Here is a 17939-nt window from a genome sequence, read left to right on the forward strand (position 1 = left end):
AACCTTCCAGCAAAGCAAATAATACTTCACAGGGCTGTTTTCTTTGGGAAATTACACAGGATAGAGGCTAAAGCCCATTGGTCCCCTTCCTGTTGTGATTCCAATCCAAATCAGGGCCCGGTGGCTCAGTTCCATCAAGCTGCATTCTGCCCTTTCTTCAGAGCCAAGGGAATGATTTTACGAATGAATTTAACATCCCCAATCTCTTGTTTCTAGCCTACACCTTCCATTATTTACAACCATAAAGATAAGCACACACACATATACAAACCTTTGAAGAACAGAATGCTGTGAGCAACCTGTTTGAGAACAAATGAAGAGCAGTGTTGCTCGTTACAGCATTTTCAGCAGCAAGCTGGGATGCTTCATGGCAGAACTCCCTCATGCCAATCATAGTGGTTCAAGCAGCATTACAGCAGTTTTGCAGCCCTGCAATTCAGCAAGGCGCAAGTTTGGTTCCTAAGTAAACAAAAATGTTTTACTTTACTGTGATTAACCAGGATTTGGCTCCCAGATGATGACTCACTGAGTTCACAGTTAGTGAGACTGTCCTTGAGAGATCAGTGGTGCAGCTCAATGTACGGCTGCTTCATCTGTGGTTTCCTTTGGTGCTGCAAGGATGTCCCATAAAAATCCCAAGTATGACTCCAGTGGAACAGACAAATACTGTCATGTGTGCTTGACCCTGCAGCTGAGCTTCTTGTTGATTTGTCAGAATCTGAGGCTGCCTTTTAATGTTTCCAACAATGCACATCACCTACTCCCAGTGGCATTTAATATCTCTCACTGCTTACAGAGCCCCAGTGACCAGCCAGAACTCCAGAAATAAGCCTGCACACCAAACAAGGCCCTCTTTCTCCTACTTTTAGTATCTGACACAATAATTAACAAGAATAATTAACAAAAATGTATAAAGTGCTGTTATAAACTGCTGTTGATGGCAAACCATCACCTGCAGAGAAAAAGGAAGATTAGCTACCCAGAAAAGGTTTGCCATTACTTTTTGTTAGCTTTCAGTACCTTTACCGTAGCCAGATGTGCAGGAAATGACCAAATGTAGCTTTTTCCATCTCCTTCCAATGGAAAACAGCTTCACCTTCTAAATTCCTGCATGGTTACTGTTAAACTACATAGGCACACTGTGAAAAAGGCTTAAGACTGACTTAATTAAAAGAGTATCTGACTTTATAGAATACACTGAAAGGTATACCCTATCACACACTACAGTACATTAAAAATTTTGTACTGCAAAAACATATTTTCATTTATAATTCCATCAATAGACAATGATTATAAGTCCTAACTTTTGCAGCGATGTCTTGGGTTTCAGATCTTATGTTGTAAACTAGGGGCCAAGCCCATTGCATTCAGGAATACAACAGGCGCTAGATTGGGGAAGTGAGGTGGAAGAACTCTGCAGACAGCCTCTCCCTCCCCTCAGGCCCTGGAAAGGCTTCAGGGAACACACCAACAGGGGCAGGTCCCAGGAAGCAGGGATCTGCAGCCTTTGAGCCTGGAGGAAAGTGAAGGGAGGAGGAGGTGGTCAGGGGAGGGGGACAGAAGGCGATTGGCTGGCCACTGGACAGGCAAGCCGGTTGGAGGAGGGGGCTCTCAGGGGCAGGACAGCCACCCTGAGCTATGAGACACCTCTTTCTCCAAGGCCTTACCAGAAATATATTATGTGGAACAGACAGTTGAGAACAGCTTATAAATCAAATAAATCAGTTGAAGTGAAGAAATAGTAAAAATCTTTGAAAAACGAGTGTCCAGATTTCAAATCCTTCTTTCATAACTCTGAATTTTTCTTTGTATTCTCAGAATTTTAACTGGAACAGCTCCCTATTACAATACAAAATTAACATACCAATATATGAATCCATAACTATAAACTATTTCTATATCTTTTTTAAAAACATACCTTTTAGTTGGTACACTTCTATAGCAACATAATTTTCTGTATTGGTAAAAAAAAATGTTGCTCTCCTATGCTGGTTACAAGTAATGTTTTAACCATTATTCAACAAACTGGCTACAGCTGTACATTCACAGTAGTCAGCTTGCTTAAAGGTACAGTTTACATTTACATAGATTTTGTAATAACTCTAAACACAAAGGAATACAGGTACAGAATAACTAGAAAAATCCAGATGGATCTTGAGCCCACTTGGTGCCCTTGTTTTTAATTTATATAAAAATATGCTGTCTCTTTTAATAGAACTGTTTATATATTAACATGATTATGCATGTATTACATTTGAATAAGCCTTATTCACAGTGTGGTTATATAGTTTTTATACAGTTCCCTACAGTGTGATCAGGAACCCAAAAGTTGAGCTGCAAAACAATATTAAAAATTCAATGCAAATATTTATTAAACAAAGTGTAGCAATAATATATTAAAAACAAAGTAAAAACAACACATATCTAACTGCACATGACAGAATAGACCAAATGCATTTTGACCCACAGGGGTCTTCCTCGGTGGTCAGTTTATTATGTGAAATGCTCTCTTGTATAAGATCAAAATCTAAAGGCTTCCTGGGTGACAAAGAAAAATCTGTTTGGTGTAGCTTTTTCTAGCACACATGGAAATGCATTCTTGAAGTAGAGTTAGGCAAAAGCTGAGAGTGGTGCCCTCAGATAATACATATTTTAGAAGGTGGGATCCAAATCAGATACTTTAGAAACACTATTTGGAGTTACACTGGACAGATTTTTCTTTGACCACTGAGGAAGACCCCTGTGGGTTGAAACGCATTTGGTCTATTCTGTCATGTGCAGTTAGATATGTGTTGTTTTTACTTTGTTTTTAACATATTATTAGTGCACTTTGTTTAATAAATATTGGATTGATTTTTTAATATTGTTTTACAGCTCAACTTTTGGGTTCCTGACCTGTTCAGGTTGGGTTTCAATTCCCTTTTTGGTTTTGCATTGCCCTACACTGTGATCCACATTTTTTTATTATTATTGGTCACCATTAAAGGCATAGGAGCAGGGGGAAACAGTTTAAAAAAATATGACAGAACAAATAATGTTAAAAGAGTGACATTTTTTAAAGAGCAGGATGATCAGTATAAAATTAAAGAACAGATTGTAAATTAATTTGCTTTTAAAAGAATTCCTTTGCTATTTGTGAATGATTAACTATGCAAAATGCTGCCAAGTAGGACACAAAACTCATACACAGAAATAAACAGAACAGTATATCCTTGACCAGTAGTTACTGCTAAGTAAACTATAGGCTTTAATTCCTCAGACAGTGCAAGTCAACAAAATCTTAAAGACTGTAATATGAAGAAAGACTGCAACCAGTCTGACAGTTTCTCCTTAAGTTCCATTGAATGCAGTAGGTAAAATGATAACACAGATAATATCTATAGTACGTACATTTCCATTTTATATCAGCGTAATTATCCTGACTTTCCTCAAGAATGCTGGGAATTGCAGGGAGTTGAAGTGTTAAATTATCTGCCAAAAAGTTTCTGCCCTCTCCCTTCCCCCAAGCTACAGTTCCTTGGAAAGACTGAACATTTCTGCTTTTTTGACTGATCAGCCCAGTATTACAGTCAGGCTGGATGTACATACAAAGATAAGATCAACCCAGTGGTCCCTCTTGTCCGGTATTCCATTCACACAGAGGCAGTTTCTAGGAATTCCAAAGCAGGATGACGGGCATCCAGCCCGTACTCCCCAGCAACTGGTCTAGTACTACTGATATGTACTACTTAGCCACACAATTACATGTGAAGGGTTTATGTTATAAGCTACCACAGGAAGCCAACAAACAGGGCATAGAAACCAAGGAGTTCCCCCCAATACTGTGATTTATCCAGGTCCTCTGATGCTCATGGCTTCTGAATGTGAAGGTTCTCCTTAGTCACCACAGCATAAGAACACAAATGGTTAATATCAGGATGTCATTAATAAGCAACATGGTGATTAGTAGAGGGTGGTAGATGTATCATGAATACTGTATGAATGTCTGTTGGAGCTGCTATGTTACTTTGATTTTAAAGTTATTGTTTAGTTATTGTTTATTGTTTAGTTACTGTTTGAGCACGGGTTCATGATGTTACATAATTATCAGTGACAGCACCCATAGCCTGATCATGCTGCTGAAAATCAAGTGGTTCATCAGATGGGTTTTCCACCATTGCTATGATCCTTATGTCCGAGGGAGCATTCTGAAATCAATTTTTTGAAACCTTCAGTAAGTGTCTCTTGTCCGTGATCAAAATCTTTCCTTGGGCTGCAAGTTGCTTTCAGCTCAAAGCACCAATTACAACCAAATGTTCTTCTGAAGAGACATGTAGTCCAGTCATGTTTACTGGGAAGCCAATTCCATTGACTTCAACAAGACTTAATTTCTAGTAAGTGCACTAAGGATCAAGGCAGCTTACAACATAAGCCTTACATCTAAGAATTTTTGCCAATGCAAGAGATTGGACTAGACTACTTTCAGGGTCACTTCCATTGTAAAGGGCTTTCTGCATTTGTGGAGGGCCTATGGCACATGCTGTGAATACAAAAGGCTTTGAACTCAATTTTTAACACCTCTGGTTTAAGGATCCCAGGTTGTAGGAAGGGGTATGCACACGCAACATTGTTCTAATTCTATATCAGGAAGTTGGGGAAAGTATGGTTATCCTTTGTTATCATTTTAGAAAGTCATTTTATAGGAACATTATTCCTGGTACTTAATTGAAACTACAATAATTCACAAAATTTATATGCAGCCAAGAATTTAAAATCATTAAAATCAACTGCCTCCCAAACAAACAACGTTAAAACAATTTGTAAAGAGTTTTCACAGTGATGATGGTGAAATGGCAGTATTTCTCTGCCATCATTGCATCTGCATGTAATCATCCAGATGAGCTGTTTCGTGTGGTTTAAGAACTTTTACAAAAAATACAAACAGGCAAGCCGGTTGGAGGAGGCACTCAGGGACAGGACAGACATCCTGACTGTGTGTTAAGCGCTGAGTAGCACTTAAGCCATGAGACACGCTCCTCCTAGGCCTTACCAGAAATATCAAGTGGAATAGGTGCATGGACACTTGGCAGATGCAGATCACCTTCCAGCACCATCTGAGCTGCAAGTCCAAAATATTTTTTTTAATTATCATGATTGCGTTGCAACACACAATTGTTACAACATAAACAAAAGAATAAAAAGTGGGCTGTTTTATTGTGCCATCCCCCACACACACAGAGAGAGACACTCTCCCCAATCTCAATAAAACCAAGAAAAAATAAAAGGAAAGGTGCCGACCAAACATGATGGCAGTTGGCAGAGATTGCCATTTCGTTACTAAGTAATTGCATTGTAACATGATCAAACATGCTTTAAAAAAAAATAAGGTTGTGAGGGTAGATGACGGAAGTGATGTTTGGTGGGGAGGGTGGGATCAATGCCTGACTGGGGACGGCCCAAGATTTCCTCCCCCTCTATGTATGGCCCACCCCCGGCCTACACACTGATGGATCTCAGGGCAAAATAGGGAATGTAGATTTCTCCACGTTCCCTTGCTGCAGGGCAACTGATGGCCTGAGTCAGGACAGGCCTAGGACCCCCCTGGACTGGGCCCAATACCATGCAAAAGCAGGAAATAACCCCATGTGTAAACAAGTGGTGATCGCAGCCTCATCCATCACATGGAAGACACCTGAGAGAGTTCATCAAGAGGTTTAGGCTGCAATGTTACCAATATACAGGTGATACCCAGCTCTACCTTCCTTCTCCACCTAATTCTAAGGATGCCATTGAAGTTCTGAACCAGTGCATGGAGACAGTAATGGTTTAGGGTAAACAAGCTGATACATAATCCTGACAAGACAAGTTGTCTGGGTTAGTGGGAAAGCAGAGCAGAGACTTGGGATCTCCCCTGTCTTGGATGGAGTTATACTGTACTTGAAAACCCAGGTTCACAGCTTGGGAGCACTGTTTATCGTACCTAGGAAAACTGGGTAGAGTGCTTTTGCCCAGTTCTCTGTCAACTGCATCAGTTCTGGGTCAGTCAGATCTAGCCACAATGATCTAGATTGGAATACTACACTGCACTCTCCTTGGGGCTACCCTTGAAGAGCATTTTCTGCAACTAGTGCAGAAAGCTGGATTCCAACCAAGAGTTCAGTCACAGCAATCAGGAACTTATGTCTACAATACTACAGCTATTACTGGCTACTGATCCACTCCCAGGGGGTTGGTTTTGTGGTTTAATGCCTGACATGACTTGGAATTACGGTAACTGAAAGACCATATTCTCCCGTATGTTTCTACCTGTGAATTAAGAGTATGAAGATATGCCTTCTAGACTGTCCCACCAACTAGAGATGCTCATTTGGTGGGCCTTCAGTGTGGAAGATCATTCCAGTAAATATCCTAGTTGCAGCATTCTATACCAACTGAAGTTTCCAAACACTTTTCAAGGGCAGCCCCAAGCAGAGTGTCAGGGTGATCCATTGGCGCTGTGCCATCAATCAGGGGGACTCCCTCTGCACTAGGTATTTTCCATAGCTGTGGCTGTCTGATCTTTATTCCCCCCCCCCCACACACACACACCCCATTCCTTGAGCCCTGGTTCACTGAAGTGTTTTCTTTAACTTTATGGTTATAGGAGGTCTGTGTAGTATCTAAACTGCACTGAATGTCCTTGACTCACTTTTGGTTTGCAGAATGTAGGCTTCTCTGGTGGGAAAGGAACTTGGCATAAAAGCGGCTGGATGAAGGGGAGGCTTTGAGCTAAAGCAAATATGTATCTGGTACATTCTAATGCCGCTTGTCTTTACCAATGATTGCCTGTTGTGATCATTTGCCCATTTCTGTGCTTTGCAACTAATAAAAACTCCTTATGGACTTTGAACTCAAAGACTGTCTGAGGCTGTTTCTGTGTCCAGACTCAAATGAACATCATGGGGTCATGACACAAGCACATATAATATAACTGAGATGTAACCAGGGCATGCACCACAGTGGTCAGATCATTTCTGCCCAGGAAAGGCCACAGCTGGCTAATCAGTCAAAGCTGGTAAAAGGCAGTCTTGGCCTCTGCTGCAGTAGGCCTCAGTCCAGGAGCATCCCCATGTATGTACTCCTTCAGTGGGGAGTACAACCCATCCGCAATGGGTGGATGACACCTTAAATGAGACATTCTGCCCATCAGTAGCACTTCCATCATGTCTCTGTATTAGCTCACATCCACTCCAAAACTGCCTTCAGGCACCAGTTCAGAGTTTCTGCAGCCTCCCTTGGATAAGCTGGATGTGCAAGATAGAGATGAGTGTCATCTGCATACTGGTGACAAGCCAACCCAAATCTCCAGATGACCTCACCCAGCAGTTTCATGTAGCTATTAAAGAGCATAGAGAACAAGATGGGACCTTGTGACACCCTGCAGGCCAAAGTCCAAGGGTCTGAACAGCAGTCCCCCAGAACTACCTTCTAAAACCTACTTTCCAAGTGAGACCAGATTTACCTCAGAACAATGCTTCCCAGTCCCAATTTCCTAAAGAACACCAACCTATCGAGGATCATAAAGAGTTTCAAATGGATCTTTCCAAATTTCATGAAAGGGCAACAGCATGGCAAATAAGATTTAATTCAGTGAACAGGAAGGCAGAGAATCCTAGCCACACATACATGAAGAGGTCTCATGTGGCAATAACAGACAGAAAAAAGGATATTGAGATTATAGTAAACAGCTCAATACAATTGTCTCCTTACACAGTGAAAAAGTAAAATCCATGATAGGGATAAGGTAAAGGTAAAGGTATCCCCTGTGCAAGCACTGGGTCATGTCTGACCCTTGGGGTGACGCCCTCTAGCATTTTCATGGCAGAACACTTTGACAAGGGCACTATTTTTGTCCCCCTGCAAAGCCAACAGCCAACATTTGGGACACTGTACATAATTCTAGTCACTCCATCTAAAAAAAAATACAGAACTGGAAAAAGCGCAGAAAAGAATGCCCACAATAATTGGCATCACTTTTCTTTAAAAGCATATGGGGATTTTAAATTCATAAATAAGAATACAAAGGTGACTAACAGAGGTTTATAAAATTATTCATGGTGTAGCAAAAGAAAACAAAGAAAACTTTTCTTATTAACAATAGTAAAAGTTGGGATCACCTAATGAAACTGACTGGTAGTAAATTCTAGACTGGAACCATATCTGAGAATAATGCATAATTAAACTATGGAATTTAGACTACAAATTTAACAGTTTCCTGGAAGTAATGAATCAAAGATGGCTTATTTCTGAGTATATCTGCTTAGGAGTGATTTCCTTAGCACTCCAAGGATCATAGCATTCACTAGCATATCAACTTTAAAAGAAGAGCAGACAACTAAATGGAGGGTACGTTCATTGATTTCTATTAATCCTGGCTATTACATGAAACATTCATGTTCCAGGGCACATGGTTCCTCTCAAAGATAATTACTATGGAAGACTATCAGAGGAAACCCTTCATGTCCCTTTTGCAAGTTTCTGACATGTCTGGTCACTGAAAAGATTAGAACAGATATGCTCTTGGTCAGATCCAGCATGGCTGCTCATATATTTTTTTTCCTTTTCAGAGATGAAATGTGGCTTGTGCCCAAAACACAAGGGCCTTTCAGAGCAAGGGGAGCATCTGAAGGAATGGCAAGTTGAGGGGAACTGATAAGACAATAGATCAATGCCATTTTGTCCACATTTCACTGAACAGATCTGACAGGAACTGGCACAAACTAAAGGTTGTGCCCCACTGATGCACAAGAAAAATACTTATTTACACACATTAGGAACTAAGTATTTGGCTGACTGTATCAACAGCACAGTCTGGCTCTTTGCCCAAAGTCTGTGACCACTCGAAGCACAGAACAGGAGACCTTGACCAACTGTGCTGTTTTCTGAACTGAGCAAACAGCAGAACTCCTATCAACTTTGGGCAGTAACAGAGCTTGTGGAAAGTGGGAGGAGGGCAACTGTACCCTTCAACCAGCTCTAGAAACATGACAGGGCAGAAGCACATACTCTAACTTATGAAGACCAAAGTGGCAGGAAATAAATCTGAACATCTCAGACAATTCCTGGCAAATAGATGGGGAAGAAATGGAGGTAGTGATAGATTTTATTTTCCTGGGCTCCAAGATCACTGCAGATGGGGACTGCAGCAAAGAAATTAAAAGACGCTTGCTCCTGGGAAGGAAAGCTATGGCAAATCTAGACAGCATCCTAAAAAGCAGAGACATCACCCTGCCAACAAAAGTGCATTTAGTCAAGGCTATGGTATTCGCAGTTGCAATGTATGGCTGTGAAAGTTGGACCATAAGGAAGGCCGAGCATCAAAGAATTGAGGCTTTTGAACTCTGGTGCTGGAGAAGACTCTTGCGAGTCCCTTGGACTGCAAGGCGAACAAACCGGTCAGTCCTAGAGGAGATCAGCCCTGACTGCTCCTTAGAAGGCCAGATCCTGAAGATGAAACCCAAATACTTTGGCCACCTCATGAGAAGGAAGGACTCTCTGGAGAAGAGCCTAATGCTGGGAGCGATCGAGGGCAAAAGAAGAAGGGGACGACAGAGAATGAGGTGGCTGGATGGAGTCACTGAAGCAACAGCAACTCAGACAAAACCCTTGTTATCCTTCACTGCCTCTTAGAGTGCTATTTCAGAACCACAAAGAGTGGACAGGATCACAGACTAAAATCTGGAGACAGCCAATGCCTTTCTGCAAGAATGAAATGGTCTGAGAACAGCTTAATTTCCCCATGGTGTTCATACGCATTTCTTTTGTTCCACTGTTGCAACTGGACATAAAGTTTTCTGAAGCAATACAAAAACTTGCAGAATATATTTACTAGAGAAGACCATGTGATATACGCACGCCGCAAACTGTGATTGTCTTGACTTTCAAACCACCCTCTATTTGAAGGAGGGGAGAAGGAAACCTATTAGTTGTCTCCCACCAAGAGTTTTCAAATAGTTGCTGAGCAGATATTTCACAGATTCAGGAGGATAGCCATGTTCATCTGAAGCAACAGAACAAAGCTTGAGTCCAATCCTAACTTTAAGACCAACTAAGTTTTATTCAAGGCGAAAGCTTTCACATGCACAAAACACTTCATTGGACAACATGGGTTGTGCACACAAAAGCCTTGAACAAAACTTAGTTGGTCTTAAAGGGTGCCTCCGGACTCAAACTTTGTTTTACATCCCACAACAAACCGCCTGCCTCTCCCCAGGTCCAGACCCCTGTCCAAAGGAAACACAAACTAACTCTGCAAGCTCTCCCTCACAGTCTGACACCTCTTCAGAATCCCACACATATTTATGCTACCCTGAGCTTCCCCTAGTTGCTCTGCAACTTCAGACTCTCAAGCACATCAAGCAGCCAAATTCTCCAAAAATTCTGTTTGGCTTGACTTTCAAAGACCAGATCAGATATGGGATACTTAGAATAAAATGGACAGCTTTGTATTTGGTTAGGATACTAATTGGATGGTTTTATTTGAACACATCCAAATAAACAACAGACAAACACAGCACCTGGCCTAGGATCTATTCTGGTAGTTTGCATCTCCTCACTGTCTGCATACCTTCACGATTAAATTGCTTCGGCTGCTCCCAGCATTCATAATCAGGCACATACACATCCCAACCAACTTTTCCATGGTCTCCGAGGAAGTCAGGAACTAAGGCTGCATGCCTAAGGTTAGTAACCGCCCTCTCTATGCGCCTTCAATTAGGAAAGATGCCCCTCCATGTGTTCAGGAGGGTCACCGCCAAAGCCTAAAAGCCACGGAGCTCGGCGGCACCTGCTTCCGAGGACACACGCCTAGAGCGTGGTTAGCCTCTGGGGCTCCTTACCGAGGCTTAGGGGCCCACTCCCCCGCGGTCCGGTTCAGCCAAGCGCAGAGTTACAGGAGCGCTGTCCAAAGGGAGCCCCGGGCAGCCGGTCGGCTCTTCTGGAGTCCTCCCCCACCCACCACGTGTTTGCTTCCCAGCCCAGCGACGGGACTCAGTCCCCAGCCTGGTTCCCGCTCTGCCCCCTCGGGCCCTTCCCCGATTGGACGCCGCCCGGCCCTTCCCGCCCCCGGTCCTCCCCGGTACCTGACGATGCTGGAGGGGCCAGGCGCGCCAGCCAGGGGGCTCCCCGGGCCCTGCCCGCCTCAGTCCGGCCTCGCGCCTCGTGGCATCGCGGGTTGATCGCGCAGCCACCGCCGCCCGCAGCTGTCGCCCTCCCCGCTCGCTCGCTCGCTCGCTGCGCGCTCCAGAAGCCACGCAGGGTGCCTCTCTGACGTCAGCGAGGACGCGCCTCCCCCTCCTCCTCTCCCCCCCCCGCGCCGCCGCCGCCACCCCCCCCCCCCGGTCCCCGGAGCCCTTCCCGCCGAGCGAGCGCTTTCCCCACGCGGCCGGCGGGGCAGAGGTGCTTCCCGCGAGGAGCTCTCCTCCAAGGCGCGTGGCTGCCACGCTTCGCGTACAGAGGCACTGGCGCCAGACTGGGACCTCGGAGCTTTGTAACTACGGAGCAGCTTCCCGAGGCTTCTTGGCAGAGCAGGGCAGAGGAGGAGAGGGGGAGCCCTTTCTCCCTCACCCTCAATCAGCAGGTTGCTGGGGGTGGCTCTACCCGCTGGGGCTGAGCACTCAATGTCATTTTACCTGAGCCGCTCAGCCTCCTGGTGGGGCCTCTTATATCGGGCCTTGGGGCACAGAGAGAAGCACCAACGGTACAGCTGCCCTCCAGTGAGGTGCTTTTTGAAAGGTTAAAATTAACTTTCAGAAATAATCCTGCAAGCAGAAAACGGGTACTGAAAGTTTTCAGTCAAGGGGATGTTTAAAAATGGCACCCCTCGTTGCTGACGCTCACTCATCCATTTCTGCCACCACCTTCTGCTGCAAATGGTATGTCTGTTAGGTCTGGAGAGTTGATAACGTTGAAGCTGAGGAGATCATCAGCAAACAGGCAGCAGCAAACAAGGGGGTAGGAGCACAGCAGATAAGCAGGGAGGCAATGTGGGGAAGCCCAGACCAATGGGAAAAGGTGGCCTGCAGAATTTGCCATGTGTTTGCCCTGCGTCCCTCTAGTTTTGTCTGCCTGTCTTCAAAGGGAATAGCACAAGACAGTAAGAGCTGGGCATAGTATGAGTGTTTTTGACACAGTGTAACAAGAATCTTGATAATTTGCTGTATCCTGCTGAGCTGTGTAGTTATTTCCTACTGAAGTGCCAGTCATTTTTGACAGGTGGAATGTGTGTGTTGAGGAAGGGTTTCTGTAGTTCAAGGATCCCTGTGAAGGTGCCATGTGTGCCTGTGCACCCCTCTGTGGAATCCCTATCAGTCAGGGTCTTCAGAGTGGAATATGTGTTTCCTTGTTGTTACAATAACATCCAGTATTTCCTTTTCCATAAAAGAGAATGGCAAATGTTCAAAAGAGAAACCCTTGTCCTGATCTAGCAAAGCTCTGTTAGGTTCTTATTAAAAAGAAAAGGGTTACTTTCCCTGGTTCTTAACAGCTGAGCCTATTGCTACTACGTGCCCATGCCTGGCTTGTCACCTGTCATACTGGTTAGCAAAATTCCGTCTTGTTTCTTGACCACACTTGGTTCAATGTGACTTTATTCAGTGCACTCGGGCAGTGTAGATATGTGTCTGAAAAAGACAGCTTTGATTCTCAAAAGCTTATACTCTGAAAATTATGTTGGCTTCTAGGCTGCTGACGGAAGCTGGTGTGTGTGGGGGGGGGCTGTAATACAGTGTTCTGCCAGGAGTATGGTTGAAGCTGTAACATAGTAACATTGGAACAGGCCTCCCTCTTTTCCTCTCTGCATCCTGCTATCACTGGTTTCAGGTGCTTGGACCGTAAACTTAATTTAGAAATTATATTTAGAAAGATGGTAGGAGCATTTTATACATTTTAAATAAGAAATTAGATTTTAGCTGTCTATCGTTTTTAAAACTGTTCATCTGTGAGTTTTTACAATCACCCCAAGACTGTTGCCAGAGACGAGCAGCCTACAAATCAAATAAATCAGGCCTGTTATCGTGACCCCCAGCAGTGGGTTTTCAAGGCAAGTGACAAGCAGAGATAGTTTGCCATTGCGTTCCCCTGCAGAATCTTCCTTGGTGGGCTCCCTTTCAAGATCTGGCTAAACCATGCTCCCTTCCCTCCCATTTATGTTATACATAATGTTATATATTTAGAAGACTTGTACCCCATTTTTCCATTTGTATACTGTCCTTCCTCTGGGGGCTCTAAAAATAGCATTGAAGATAGCTTACAAATGAAAGTTCTAAAACTGATCACACAACATATGCTAACACCGCCCCAAAAAACAAAGCAACAGAATGCAGAGCAACAGTAAATAATAATATACTACCTGAAGCAATATAATCAGCAATCAGTTCTAAAAATCAAGAAGAGAAAAAAGCAAATCAGTACCATGCCAGGAGACCTGTCCAGGATCTCTACCATCTAGAGTACAATATCATAGTTCTGAGTTTCCTTGAGCAAGGAGTTCCACAGGCTGGCAACCATAGCCCCCAAAGCACTGACACATTGTCCACCAATCTCGTCTCATTCAGTGTTGGCAATGCAATGTGGAATCACAAGTCACTGTTCCCAGGCAGGCTCATATGAGTAGAGGCTGACTCTTAAAGGGTTCACAATTAAAACAGCCACAACACACGGCTGACTGAAGAGAAGGCAAAAAAACAACAACTGAATAGTCAAATGTGGTTTTGAACAGTTTTTTCCATATTCAGGAGATCTGAAGGGAATGTACAATTATACAGTGGATGAAATTATTCGTTTACTCTTGAGTAATGCAGTAGAGAGCACACCATCAAAATGCAGACTTAAATGCATGTGCTAAGTATCATTTCCCCCTGAGGAAAAATATTTATCAACATAAACACACTAATAAATTTGTGGAGCCAGCTTGTTAACAAACCTGTCACATGCCCATTGGTTTTGCCATCTCTTCATCTCACAATAAAAATAGACTGCATAAAACGGACTGGGGGAGGGGGGAACAAGGACACTGGAAGAAAAACAGAATTCTCAAAAAATGTATCTCATAAAGAAACTCTCCTATGCTTAGAGGACTATTTGTATACGGCTGCCTCCCTCTCACACCAGGCAGCTGGTATGATGTGAGTGGTCCTTGCATTGCGGAAAGGGTCAATCCAGTGGACCCAAAATCAGTGTGGAGACAGTCATGCTCTTGTTCTGTCTAGTACCCACTGTTCATTGCTTTTTCATAATATTGTGAGTCCCAAACTAGACATAAATGAAGCAGCCACGATGTTCACATAAATGCTGTCGTCTCATTTTTTTTAACCTCAAAGTGGGTCCTTAAGTGACTTCCTCCCCACCTTAGCACCCCCATAGCCTGTTGCTCCAATTATTTTTCTTCCAGAATGGTACCAATTTCAGAAATGAGCTACAATGACAAAATGTACTGGAGGCAATGGTGTGCAGGGAAAATTAATCACCTCTTTTGATATAAAAAGTAGGACTTCTATATGTGTGAATGGCCCTGACTGGCAAATAAGGCTTCCTGCATCTACTTTGACTTTCAGAGAAGTTGTTCAGGAACTGGCAATGGATGAGGGAGGTATCCATACTGGCTTTAACACCTGCCATATCCTTGCACACCACCCCTGTCATTTATTTGCGTGGACCAACTCCACAAGTCACCCATATTTGGAAGCCACTGCAGGTTGCATGTAGCATTTTCTCTACATTTGGAAGATAAAGAGAATATATGTCTCTTTCGCTTCATATACACACACTGTGTAGCAATGATAGCCCTGGTTTCATTACTTCTGTCTCGACAATGATCAAGGCACAGGTGTGTCCTGTATGTTGTACATAATCATGCCCACATAATGGGTGAAGCAGCACCACAGCATACAGACATGAAAAGCTGAAGGTGAACAAGGACTCATTCATGGTGGAGTACATCCTCATGGTATACATCATATTCTCACATGGAGGCTTTCTAGCTGGAAAAAAGCCATATGAAGCAGCACGGAACTGAGTGGGATTTGCCAGTGATGCATGCCAGAGCTTGAACTGTTTCCAGAAACCACCAGAGGGAGCCTTTGGCCCATGTATTTGTGCCAGGGGAGTTTGACAAGATCCCTCTTGAATGCCAGCTGGCTGCAAGCCTATCTCTGAAATCTGAAAGGTTTTAAAAGATGTAACTCTTAGAAGTGTTACTAACAAACTTCACACTACAGTTCTGCAGCTGCACTCTAGTGCACTATGAAGAAGCTTCTTGCAGTAACCTTCTTGATTCAGTGGTAATGGGACGTACACTGAATAGATTGTTAAAAGAATGTGTGTTGAACCTCCCTTTATGTGCAAAAACCTCTCAAATGTATAAGATTTTCCCCCACTCCTACTGTTTCCACTCCACCCACCCCACACATCACTTCCAACAAGATTTCTTTTAAAGGCTGTAATCCTCAATTTACTTTATTTATTATTAGATTTCTATACCGTATATACCTATAACTGCCGTAGCCTTGCGACAGTTTATACAAACAATTCTAAAACAATAAAACCCCAATAAAATCCCCATTAAGATAACATACTAACCAACTATGCAATGGTGACCATAATCTCTAATAATCCCTCCTTGTTCAGGGTGGGGCACTGATCTCAATCTAATATTAATCTGATGTTAATTTAATGTAATGAGAGCTGGGGCCGAGATGAATTTGGGAATCAGTTGGAAAACCCCTCCCCCCAGACTCTGCCCCGGCCTTAACCGTACGCCTGGCAGAATAACTCTGTTTTACAGGCCCTGCGGAAAGCTGGTAACTCCAGCAGGGCCCTTAGCTCTTCCGGGAGCTCATTCCACCAGGTTGGGGCCAGGACCGAAAAGGGCCTGGGACAACCAGCTAATTCATACCCGCAGAGCAAAGGGCCCTGCGGGGGGCATAAGCAAGCAAACGGTCCCACAGATAGGCAGGACCCAGACCGCATATGTCTTTAAAGGTTAGTAACAATACTTTGAACCTGACCCGGAAACAGACAGGTAACCAGTGCAGTTGACGAAGCACCAGCTGGATATGGGCCCTTCAAGATGTCCCAGTGAGGACCCTCGCAGCCGCATTTTGTACCAGCTGTAACTTCTGGATCAAGGAAAGGGTAGGCCGGCGTAGAGCGAGTTACAGTAGTCTAATCTGTAAATGACTGTTGCATGGATCACAGTGGCCAGGTGTTCTAAGGACAGGTAGGGCACTAGTAACCAGGCTTGGCAAAGATGGAAAAAAGCTGTTCTGGCTACTTTCATGACCTGAGCCTCCATTGAAAGGGAGGCATCAAAAGTCACTTCCAAATTCCTGGCAACTGGTGCAGGTGTTAATTGCACCCCATCCAGGCATGGGAGGTGTGCTTCCTGGTCCTGCCCTCTTCTCCCTAGCCACAGGATACTTGGAGGGGTTGAGTTTCAGACGACTCTGCCTGAGCCATCCAGCCACCACTTCCAAACAACTGGCAAATGTATCCAGGGGGGAGTCCGGCCAGCCGTCCATTAGGAGGTAGAGCTGGGTGTCATCCGCATATTGGTGACATCCCAGCCCATAGCCCCGGACCAGCTGGGCTAGAGGGCGCATATAGATGTTAAAAAGCGTGGGGGAGAGTATCACCCCCTGTGGAACCCCATAAGGAAGCCCACAGGGGTCTGACAACTCATCCCCCACTGCAACCCTCTGCGATCGGATCCGGAGGAAGGAGACCAGCCATTGCAGCGCAGTCCCTCTAACTCCAGTTCCAGCCAGGCGGTGAGCCAATATCTCATGGTCAACTACATTGAATGCAGCCAACAGATCTAACAACACGAGTATGGCAGAGCCGCCCCGGTCCAACTGGTGCCGGATATCGTCTGTCAGGGCGACCAGCGAGGTCTCCACCCCGTGGCCAGGTTGGAAGCCAGTATGGATCTAGGGCTGAAGTTTCCTCCAGAAATGCTAGTAGTTGTCTGCCGCTGCCCGCTCTATCACCTTACCCAGAAACGCAAGATGCAGGGTTTCGTGGGTCTAGTGATGGTTTCTTCAGTAAAGGGCAGACCACTGCCGCCTTAAGTCCTTCAGGGAACTCTCCTGATGCTAAGGAGAGGTTGATAATCTCCCTCAAAGGACCTCCTATCCGCTAGTCACCTGATTTAAGGAACCAGGACGGCAAGGATCTAAGGGGCAAGTGGTCGCCCTCACTGTGTTTAGTAATCTGGCCACCTCGGTTAACGAGAACCGTCTGAAGCCATCAAACACCAACCCCCATGACAGCCACAGAGCTTCCAGTTCACTAACTGTATCAATTGTGGCAGGTAGGTGATGGCGGACTTACTAAGGAACAAATCCCATTATACAGGATTCCACTGGGCACATGATGCCTATGGATGCCTTACCAAGCACCTGTCAAGTGTTTTTCAGAAAGTGGGTGGGGCCAGATGGGGTTTTTGCCTGGCACAGCTTCGGATTGGCCACTAGAGATATAATGTTGCTTTGATGGCAGTCTGAACCACACAGACTCCTCTCTTTTAGTGTATTTTTTTTTTAAAAAACACCTCACCTTCACTTTAACTTCCTCTGGCTGTGTGATTGGTTCAATCCCTCCCATTTGTTGTTGTTCCCCCCACAACTGTGTAAGAATTACGAAGGGAAAGTGTGGTGTAGTAGTTAAGAACAGAGGCTTCTAATCTGGAGAGTCATATTTCATTCTTCACTCCTCCACATGCAGTCAGCTGGGCGACCTTGGGCTTGTTAGAGTTAGTGCTCAGAGCTCTTTCATCCCCACTAACTTCACAGGGTGTCTGTTTTGGGGTGATGAAGGGACGGTGATTGTAAGCCTCTTTGCAACTATTTGGGGAAATGAAAAGTAGGCGTATAAAAACCAAGTCTTCTTCAAAAAGGTTGGGCACCTCTGCTCTAGAATATGTG

At 44.4% G+C, this 17939-nt stretch overlaps 1 protein-coding gene across 6 annotated transcripts in view; it reads right to left on the reverse strand.

Annotated features, from left to right (window-relative positions):
- The window catches only part of SLC43A3 (solute carrier family 43 member 3), a 77096-nt gene extending 65426 nt beyond the window's left edge, over positions 1–11670 (reverse strand). The window contains exons 1-2 of one of the 6 annotated variants that reach the window (XM_077320955.1): positions 11100–11238; positions 272–459 (exon numbers count right to left, since the gene is read on the reverse strand). The gene's annotated coding sequence lies outside the window, so the exon portion shown is untranslated. Of the gene's footprint in view, positions 1–271; positions 460–10585; positions 10727–10856; positions 11011–11099; positions 11272–11648 lie in introns of those variants that run through there. The other 5 variants (XM_077320956.1, XM_077320958.1, XM_077320952.1 and 2 more) reach the window with 5 other exon arrangements.
- Positions 11671–17939: the final 6269 nt, after the last annotated feature.

Source organism: Paroedura picta, chromosome 2 (assembly GCF_049243985.1).
Source record: "Paroedura picta isolate Pp20150507F chromosome 2, Ppicta_v3.0, whole genome shotgun sequence".
NCBI classification, from domain to species: Eukaryota; Metazoa; Chordata; class Lepidosauria; order Squamata; family Gekkonidae; genus Paroedura; species Paroedura picta.